This window comes from Chrysochloris asiatica, unplaced genomic scaffold (genome assembly GCF_000296735.1).
Source record: "Chrysochloris asiatica unplaced genomic scaffold, ChrAsi1.0 scaffold00558, whole genome shotgun sequence".
Taxonomy (NCBI): domain Eukaryota; kingdom Metazoa; phylum Chordata; class Mammalia; order Afrosoricida; family Chrysochloridae; genus Chrysochloris; species Chrysochloris asiatica.
The window spans coordinates 184,615-195,479 of NW_006409076.1; the positions used below are offsets into that span (position 1 = coordinate 184,615).

The 10,865-nt window shown below is 41.2% G+C and overlaps 2 pseudogenes; one reads left to right on the top strand and one right to left on the bottom strand.

Moving 5' to 3' along the window:
* LOC102830344 overlaps positions 1–3,953 on the top strand; it is a 27,772-nt pseudogene extending 23,819 nt beyond the window's left edge.
* A 2,869-nt stretch (positions 3,954–6,822) lies between these two features.
* LOC102830712 lies at positions 6,823–8,197 on the bottom strand (annotated as a pseudogene).
* Between the last annotated feature and the right edge of the window lie 2,668 nt (positions 8,198–10,865).

Genomic DNA, 10,865 nt, shown 5'->3' on the forward strand with positions numbered 1-10,865 from the left:
CATAAGAGCTCAGGAATCCTGAATCATGTCATCAATGTTAAGATGGAAAACTATGAAGCTGGGGCTTATACTGAGAAGCTGGGGCATATACTGGAAGCTACAAAACTGCCTCATTGAAACAGTGTTGCCATGCTATGCTCCACAAGTAGAGGTTACCATTGAAGCCCTGAGTGCAAATTCCTTCATTATTTGACAAGAATGAATTCATTGATGCTTCTTGCCTAGTGTATGACAGTGTTCAGGATATCATAAAGGCTTTACTGATGATCAGGACACCAGAAAAAAATTTGAGCAAGAAGTTCATGATGTGCACAGCTGGACCAAGGCCCAGAACAAGGATGACCAACTAATTGCAGGGCAGAGTGCACAAGCTATAATGGAATAAAAACCACAGTGGAGATATTGGCACTCAGGGCTTCAAAATAAAAAATAGCTAAAAAGCAGGTAGAGATCTTTCATCAAGAGAAAAGCATGTGGGTGACGGCAGAGCAGAGTCAGGTAGGACAGGCTTTGTAGGGGAGGGGCTGAAAACCCAGAGATGCGGCTCTCACAGAACTGCACCAGATCTCTAAATCTAGCATAAGGATCAGGGCATTAGTTTCCCGCAACTGCAAGTGGAAAAATCATGGTATAAAGGAAAACATTGCATTTTAGAAATCTGTCATGGCAGGGAACTCCATCTGCGGCCGTCCCACCTGGGTGGAAGTCAGAGGGCGGAAGTCAGAGGGCGGGGCTACAGCCAGCTGCAGAGGGAACTGGCCATAAAAGCAGCATAGTGACATTTGGTAGCGTAGTGGTTACGAATCAGGCTGTGAACCACAAGGTCAGCAGTTGGAAACTACCAGCGGTTCAGCGGGAGAAAGATGAGGCGTTCTGCTCTCGTAAAGATTTACCTTGTGCAGGGTCGCTATGAGTCGGAACCGACTCCACAGCACTTAACAACAACAACAACAAGTGACATTTGCAAAAGGAGGTGTGGAGGGATTCTACAACTTTTTCCCTCCTCTTCCCTGTCGTGCCTTCTTTGCCCAGCCCAGACACCTTCAAGTAGGTGGGTATACACCCCCAAAAAAGTCTAGCTTTGAGAACACAGCTTTCCCATGCCACACAGAGAAAGAGCCCCATCGGTTCAAGGGTGAATCCTTTGGCTGCGGCTTTTGACTTCTGCCTGTGGGTCCCAGGCCAAAAGTTAACTTGTGCAGGACCATAGCGTAGTGGTTATGCATCAGGCTGCTAACCTCAATGCCAGCAGTTCAAAACCACCAGCAGTTCCACGGGAGATGATCACTGGGATGTATTGGCTGAGAGGAGGGGAGGGAGAGAGGGGAAGATAAAGCACAGGGTAGGGAATTGACACAAGGAAGCTTGGGTGCTGGTGGGCGGGCAATACACAAAAAGGGGGAGGAGAATAGAAGAATAAGGCTGATTGGAAAACAGTTAGGCAGGTTCACATTGGCTAAGTGGGACAGAGATAAATGATGATAACGTTTGGAATATTACAAATATTCCAACCTTGGAATAATGGGGCTTCTGGATACCGGGATTGAGGCATAGTTTAAAAAGGCAAAAGAGGGGAACAATGTTAAGATGCTTGGTTGTCTTTTGAATCTTGGTTTCCCTTGCCTACCTTTGTGAAATAGACACTTGGGGATTGGGGGGATAGCCAGAACATCACAATAGAAAGCATGTAAGACTGTCTTCAGCCTATAACTGATTAGAATACATTAAAGGGAACTAGAAATTGCCCAGTGAAAGAGACCTTCTGTGGAGCTTGCACATTGCATAAGACCATAGGTGGAAACCAGAATCCCATCCAGAACTGTCTGAAGTGGGAAATTTCAGCTGGAAAAGATGAGTAGACCAGCCTGAAGTGGCTAGAAGAACAGAAGATACTTCCTGAAGAAAGACCAGCAGGAAAATCAGAAACAATAATGGCAGTATGATTGATTGCTACAAGAACAAGTAAGTTGTTCTTCCGGGAGCTATCAAGGCAAGTGTTCGGGTTTCCTCAGAGCCAACTCCCTTCTAAGAATAAGACTAAAGGGGAATACACGAGCAGGCATGTGGTTTGGCTGATGACCACGTTGGTCACTGATAAGGGGAAGAGGTGGCAAAAACAGCAGTGAAGTTGGGATCTAATTCCAACCATATTCAATAGACTCCTGTGAACCCGGGAGGAGACCTGGATGGCCAGCAGCTACAGCAAGATCTGGGGACTACTGGGCCCAGGGGCAGTGACATGTCTACAGAGTTCTCGAGCAGAGAGTGGGATGTCCAGCTGATATGAAGTGGGAGGAGATGCACAAGAACACCTATACTTGCAGATAGTACCCACTTAACCTGGCCTTGATGGATGGATGATCAGAATTCAACTAGCAGAAGAAAGAATGTTGTTGTTGTTATGTGCCGTGGAGTTGGTTCCAACTCATAGCAACCCTGTACAGGGTTTCCAAGGCTGTAAATCTTTACGGGAGCAGAAAGCCTCATCTTTCTCCCGCAGCACAGCTGGTAGTTTTGAACTGCTGAACTTGTGGCTCACAGCCCAATTCATAACCACTATGCTACTAGAGAAATACTAGGGAAGAAAAAAAAAAAAATTTTAACCTGCTACAATTTGATGAACTAGGCCTATACCTATGGATGTAGTAACTCAAAAAAAGGAATAAAACTTTACAGCAAGGATCACTCCCACCTCCTAAGTACACAGGGTTTACAGGGATGGCCTACTTAGACATTGGTTACCCAAAATGGGAGGGTGGGGGATGGAGGGTAGCTATAAAGGCAAGAAGTGACTGGCTTACAAACTTTCAAGGGAGCCTTGTTCCAGGTGGTTCAGGGGTAGGCAGAACCTCCACTGAATGATTTCTAATCTGTTGGGAGTGGGCTGGCGAAAGGAAATGGGCATAAGACTCTTATGGTACAATAGTGAATAATTGCCATCAGGACTGACTGTGAGGGTCGGAAATGTAGGGGTAGATGTTTTTTGACAAAAGGAGGGGAATGATTGATTTTGCAGCCCAGGAACGAAAGTCCCTGAAACCATCAGGTGAGAAGAGTGGAGAGCGTGACCCTACCCAGAGAGGCAGTGATGCCAGGCATGGAGACAGAGATGGTGACGTTGACAGATGGAGTGGCTGGGGACACGGGACTCAGGGTGGAAGAGGGGTTGTGTGCTGACAGTCGAGGGGGTGGGGGGCGGGCCTGTGGGGTGTATCCTTTGGTTATTTGATGATGCATGGAGGGCATTGTAATCATTGCAGTGAAACAAAATGCAATAGGATGAATGTAAAACTGACCTTCTCCCATGTAAACCCACATAATTCACAATAAAAAGTTAAAAACAAAAAACACAGAAAAGCATCTGGTTTCTGAAGTGGCCAATTGTGATGACAGTGGCAATAATATTATTGTGCTACCTATGCAGGTATGCAGATCATGATGGTAATGTCAGACTTCACAAGAGCCAAAGGCTCATTGAAAAACACATCTGTTGTCATTAATACTGTCAGGAAAATTGCCAAAACAGGTCCCTTAATGAACAAATTAGCTTGGCTATTGTTGATCAATGTTCTGTAAGCAGGATTTATTAGACTACTTTCAATGGATTGCCTTGTATTGCCATCAGCTCAATATTTGCAGCAAGATGAAGGCAGACATGCGGAATCTGGAAGGACATTGCCACATCATTAATCCAAGCAGCTAAAACCCTGATCAATGCTGTAGTCTTCATGGTGAAAGCATCTTATATGATGTCAGCCACATACCAGAACATCCATACATGACAGCTGTCAGCTTACCTGTTGTGCCTTTGAAGATGAAAGTTCTGGAGAAGAAGCTCCTTATGAAGAGAGAAAAACCTTAAGAATTACAGACACAAGTTAGATGGGGTTCTCAGAAGAATGATTTTGTCTGTATAGGTTGTAAGTCAATTCAAAGCAGTGGATTCTTTTTAACAAGAAAGCATTTTCTTTTTTCCTTTCATTTTCTTTTCAATTTCAGTTTTGTATGTATACTTGTTGACTCCTATGCCTCAGAGGAATTAAGAGAGAAGTGTCTGTATATAAGAGGATATGTTATCAATATTATTGATCCATCTGTAGCCTAGGGGAAACCATTGGATTTCTGTCCTGAGGTGGAATAGAACTGTCTTTTACAATATTCTCATAAAATTGGATAAAGAGTTCACATCACAATATTTGTGGGAGTAGGCTAGAGGGAAATAAATCTAACTTTACAAAAACAAACTTTTATGCATTCCTGAATCACTAGTTTAGCAGGCATATTAAGTGAAAAATCCAGAAGTGTAATGATAGGACATAAAGCTGGCATTGCTTCTTTTTTAAGTACAACAAAAAAAATGTACTAGCTAATTTTATACTTAAGTGTGTGGCCTAAGTATTTTGAAGTCATAGCCATGATAATTATGTAGATTTTTAGTGAAGGGCAAACTATCTGTTGTGAGAGACCAGCAAGTTTGTTCTGATTCATAATAATTCTATGAACAATATAATGAAACATTGCCTGGTACCACACCATTTTCACAATTGTTGCTATATTTGAGCCCATTGTTCCTACCACTATGAAAATCCGTTTAATAGGGAATTTTCCTCTCTTTCATGAATCCTACATTTTACCAAACATGATGTCTTTATCTAGTGAGTAACTCTTCCTGACAATGTCTCCAAATTACAACAGATGAAGTCTCACTGTTATCAGTGATAAGGAGCATTCTGGGTGTACTTACTCAAAAAAAATATTTCTTTGTTCTTACGGAAGACCATGGTACTTTCAAAATTCTTCACCAAAACCATAATCCAAATGAATTAGTTCTTCCATGGTTTTCCTTATTATTTATTCTTCATCTTTCACATGCATATGTTGTTGTTGTTAAGTGCAGTCGAGTCAGTTATACTTTGTAGTTACCCTATGTATTGTTTCTGAGGCTTCTATATCTTTGTGGGAGCAGAAAGCCTTATGTTTCTATCAATGTTGTACTTAAAAGGGTCAGGGTCAAATTGACAGATTGAACAATATTTTCAGATTACATCTGGAGACTATTTCACATTTTGGAAACTTAGATAGTTAAAACTCATCACCCCCAAATAAAAGAATTTCCCTGAGTACTTTCTAATCAGTTTCAATTCACAGTAAACCTGTATAGGGTTTCCAAGGAACAGATAGTGGATTTTTTTTTTTAATGTTTTATTGTGAATTATATGATAGTTTACTTGGGAGAATATTAGTTTTACATTCATTCTATAGTATATCGTTTCATTGCCATGATTCCAATCCCCTCCATACATCATTGACCAACCAAAGCGTCATCAACGGAGAAGAGCCGAGAGTGGGACCCTACCCAGAGAAGCAGCGATGCCTGAGATGGAGGCAGAGACAATGACGTGGAGCAATGGAACAGGTGGGGACTTTAGATCCAGAGAGGGAGAGCTACTATGTGCTGAAGATTGGGGGTGGGTGGGGGGAGTTGTAGGGGGCAGATGGTGGATTTTAACTGTCATCCTTACAGTCACCAGCAACATCTCACAACACCACACTAGGACTTCAATTAAAAGAATAGGCAAAAACTCCTAACTAAAAGAAGTCCAGACCCAGATGGCTTCACTGGTGAATTCTACCAAACATTCATGGAAGAGCTGTCATCAATTCTAGTCAAATTATTCCAGAATATAGAAGAAGATGGAAAACTTCCTAATACATTTTATGAAACAAGCATAACCCTCATACCAAAACCAGGGAAGGACATCACTAAGAAAGAAAATTATAGACCAATATCCCTCATGAACATAGATGCAAAAATTCTCAACAAAATCCTAGCCAAAAGAATCCAGCAACACATCAAAAGGATAATACATAATGATCAAGTGGGATTCATATCAGGGATGCAAGGATGGTTCAACATTAGAAAAATGATCAACATAATCCACTATATAAATAAGAAAAAGGAAAAGAACCACATGATCATATCGATTAATGCAGAAAAGGCATTTGAAAAAATCCAGCATTCATTCCTTATAAAAACATTCAACAAAATAGGAATTGAAGGGAAATTCCTCAACATAATTAAGAGCATATATACAAAACCAACAGCCTACATTACTCTCAACGGGGAGAAACTGAAATCCTTCCCTCTGTGAACAGGAACAGACAAGGATGCATTTTGTCACCTCTCCTATTCAATATTGTGTTGGAAGTCTTAGCAAGAGCTATATGGCAAGAAAGGGAAATTAAAGACATCCAAATTGACAAAGAGGAAGTAAAACTCTCTAGTTGCAGACAATATGATCCTATACATAGAAAACCCCAAAGATGCAGTAAAAAAGCTACTAGACTTCATTAGAAGATTCAGCAAAGTGGCAGGACATAAGATCAATATACAAAAATAAGTTGGATTCCTCTATACTAAAATGACAGAACTGAAAAGGACATTAGGAAAGCAATACCATTTACAAAACTGCCCAAAGGATGAAATATATAAGAATAAATGTAACCAGAGAAACAAAGGACCTGTACAAAGAAAACTACAAAACACTACTACAAGAAACCAAAACAGACTTACAAAAATGTAAGAATGTACCATGCTCCTGAATGCGAAGACTTAACATTGTGACTATGTCAATACTGCACAAAGCAATCTACACATACAATGCAATCCCAATCCAGATACCAATGACAGTCTTCAAAGAGATGGAAAAAAAAAAAAAATACAAACTTTATATGGAAAAGAAAGAGACCCAGGATAAGCAAAGCACTGCTTAAGAAGAAGAATAAGGTTGGGAACCTCTCACTCCCAGACTTCAAATTTTATTACAGGGCTACAGTGGTCAGAAGTGCTTTTTTTCCTTGGGAACTCTTCTACAGGTATTCCATGATAGCTCCACTACCTCCACCAAGTATAAGCCTTAAAACAGAGTTCTCAAGGGTTTCACTGTCACTACTGTTGAGGTCTAAATCTTCTAAATAATGGCTATTAGGTTAATGCATACTTTTGATGAATGGTTTCTGCCTCTCAAACTTTCTAGTTGAATGCTGCTCATTTACGTCCACTCTAGAGTCCAGATTTGTGTCATTGCTATGAGTACTCTTGCCCTTTTCCAGATTTATGAAAAAAATAGAAATGGAAAGCAATAGGCTTTCCATCAAGAGATGCAAACCAGGCTCTGGGATGAGTGAAGGACTTCCTTTTGGACAGCTCCAGGAGGGTCTGTTCTGATATGCCTTGAGCTCTGATGAAAAAGAGTTGTTACAACAACTTCATTTAAGATGGCAGGAACTAAGATGGAGTCTAATAAGCTAGTATAATACAGGCTCCATTCTCACATTTGGGATGGTAAGCTCTGCTGAACTTTGAGTACAATGCTCTCTTCCATGGCATCCAGGTGCTGAGCATGAGAATGCATTGATATTTCCCACCAAGCCTATTACATAAAGATCTTTCTGCTTACTGCTTCTATCAATTGGCCATATTTTATCTTTTTTTTTTTTTTTAAATAAAATAGCTGATATAACAGTATGTATGGAGTTGCGGTTATTGCAATGGACTGAAAGGTTTGTTTGAACTGTAAGTTGGTGGTTCAAGCTCACCAGCCACTCTTGGAAACCCTGTACAGGGTCACTGTGAGTCGGAACTGACTCGACAGCACTTAACAACAACAACAACAATTGTGCAGGAGTGTAGGAAAGGTCAGATGTTTGAAAGATGGCAATGGGTTAATGGTAGAAATGCTGTTCAGGGATGTGGGGTAGCCCATATACTTTTTCATTATCTCTGAAATACCTCTCTTCTTCTTGAGCATTATCTAGAGATGGAAATATACTGTGAATATGTTCAGGTTACTTAGATCCTATCTGGCCTCAAAGTCTGTCCTTGATTATTTGAGTAGTTACTTGGATTGATTGACATAAATAATGTATCTTCATTATATATTTTAAAGTTGTTCTGCATGACTACCATGGAAATTCTTGCTTCTGCTACTGTCTTTTGTGGTTCCATTTTTTGAGGATTGTATGAAGAGTTTGGGACACTGAATAATTGTGACCTGTCTTGAACTGTTAACACAACTTTGACAGAAATAATGTGGTTTCTATATGTTGTTGAAGTTATTTGGTATCTTTTAGGAACCTCAAGTTTACTGATATTTCTTTCTCTATTTAGTGGAGTACCACAATTATTCTTGTAATAACAAAAAAAGTCCAGCCAAGAAAACAATGACAATGACTTTGCTGCTGTTGTTATTAAATGTCATTCAGTCAATTACAATTCATAGAGAACCTGTACAGGATTTCCGAGTGTCTAATGAGTTTGAACCGCCAAACTTTGGGTTAGCAGCCCAGTGCTTTTCCTACAGGGACACACCAAGACTATAGTCTCCCCACCCCCCGTAAGAATGTGTGGAGTCCTGGTGTGGCAGTGTGGGTTAATATGCTGGACTGTAAATTCCTTTGAAGCACAATGTTGGTGGTTCAAGCTCACCAACCACTCCTCAGAAACCCTATAGAGGATCACTGTGGGTTGGAACAGACTCGATGGCACTAAACAACAACATAAGAATGGGTCGTGTATAGTAATGGTCCTGAAACTTCTAGTTACTGAAGATGGAGCTGCTATCCAGCAGCCTAAATGTCCAAATTAAATGATTGCTACATTTCTTAACTACTCTTTGGCCATGATTTCTTTCAGCACCCATTCTAATACCAAATCTCCAAGCAGGTATATAAGTGCAATTTGTTTGAAGGAGTGGGAGAGAAATCTGAATAGAGCTATTCACTTTTAATTATTTTCCTCCTGAATATATTTGCAAACATGTTACAGCAAGAGGAGTCAATTCAATGCTTCTTATTTTTAATGTTTTATTGTGAATTCTGTGATAGTTTACATGGGAGAACATTCGTTTTACATTCATCTGATTGTATATCATTTCATTGCCATGGTTACAATCCCTACCATGCATCATCAACTAACCAAAGGGTATACCCTACAAGCCTGCCCCCGGTTGTCAGCAGACAGCCCCTCTCCCTCTCTGGGTCTAAAGTCCCCAATTGCTCCATTTCTCCACATCATCATCTCTGCCTCCATCTCTGGCATCACTGCTTCTCTGGGTAGGGTCCTGTTCTCTGATCTTCTCCCTTGATGGTCCCAGGGACCTCCACTTCTAGACTACAAAGTTAATCACTCCCCTCCTTGCTACAAAACGTCTACCTTTACATTTCTAACCCTCACAATCAGTTCTAATAACAATTATTCACCATTGTATCACAAGAGACCTACCCACATGTACTTTCATCAGCCCTGCCTAAACAGATTGGATACAACTCAGTAGAGATTCTACCTTCCTCCAAGCCCTCTGTATCTAGAGTCCCTCTTTAAAGCTTGTAAGCCAGTCACTTCTTGCATTTGGAGCCCCTCCACCCCCCACTTTGTGTAGCTGATATCCAAGTTTCCCATCCCGGTCTACTCTGTGTATGGAGACGGTGGGAATGATCCTTGCTGTAAAGATTTGTTCCCTCTTTTGAGCTACTGCATCCATAGCTGTAGGTCAAGTTCATCAAATTGTATCAGATTATTCTTTGTTTCCTCTTCTTTCTACTTCTAGTTGATCTTTGACATCCAGTTAATGAAGCCAGGCCAAGTGGGTATTAGCTGCAAATGTGCGTGTTCTTGTGCATATGCCCTCACTTCTTATCAGCTGGACACTTCACTAACCACTTTAGTCCTTTGTGGCTATGTCACTGAATCTGGGCTGAAGAGTCCCCAGGCCTTGCCACACTGCTGACCAACCAGGTGTCCACCTTGGTTCCCAGAAGTCTACTGAACAATGTAGCGCTTAACTGGCAACTTCATTGCTGTTTGTCCCCTCACATCACCTTATCGGTGACGAATGTGGTCACCAATCAGAGTGTGTATTCCCATTGAGTCTTAGTCTTGAAAGGGGGTTTGCTCTGAGGGGACCACTTGCCTTGATGTCTCCTAGATGAGCAACTTGCGTGTTCTTGTAGTAATCAGTTAGACTGCCTATATTGTTTTGTATTTTTCCTGTTGGTCTTTCTTTCAAGAAAGTATCTTCTGTTTTTCTGGCTGGTCCAGGCTCTTCTGCCCATCCTTTAAAGTGGAAAGTTCCCATCACTGAAGATTCTGGATGCTGTTCAGGATTCCACCTATAGTCCTATGTAATGCAGAGGTTCTGTAGGAAGCTTACTTCACTGAGCATGCTGTAGCTCTGTCCGGCTTAGCCCACGCAAACCTGCCTAATTATTTTCCCATTTGCTTTGTTTTTCCATTCCTCTCCCCTTCTCTACCTTTTCGTGTATATTGCCCCCCTCCCTAGCACCCAAACTATCCTTTGTCTATTCCCTGCCCAGTGCTTCCCTTTCCCCTCCCTCCCCTCACCCCACCTCTGAAGTCCCAGCAACCAGCAAAGAACCTCTGCCCCCTTAAGTATGGGTTCTTTTTCTTAGTCTTTTACAGTAGTGGCCCTATGCAGTATTTCTCCTTTTGTGAATCACTAATTTCACTGAACATAATCCTAAAGTTTCATCCATGTTATGGGGGGGCTTGCAGCTTCCTTGTTATTCTTCAAGGTAGCATGATATTCCATTGTGTGTATGCACCACAGTTTGTTTTTCTATTCTTCAGTTGATGGGTACTTAGGCTGTCTCCATCTTTTTGCTGTTGTAAATAGTGCTGCTATCAACATTGGTGTGCATATATCAACTTGAATTATGGCTAGTGTTTCTTGTCATTAATACCAAGTAGACGAATTGCTGGATCATAAGGTATTTCTATTTCCAACCTTCTGAGGAAGCACCATATTGCTTTCTGGAGAGGTTGGACAATTTTGCAGTCCCACCAG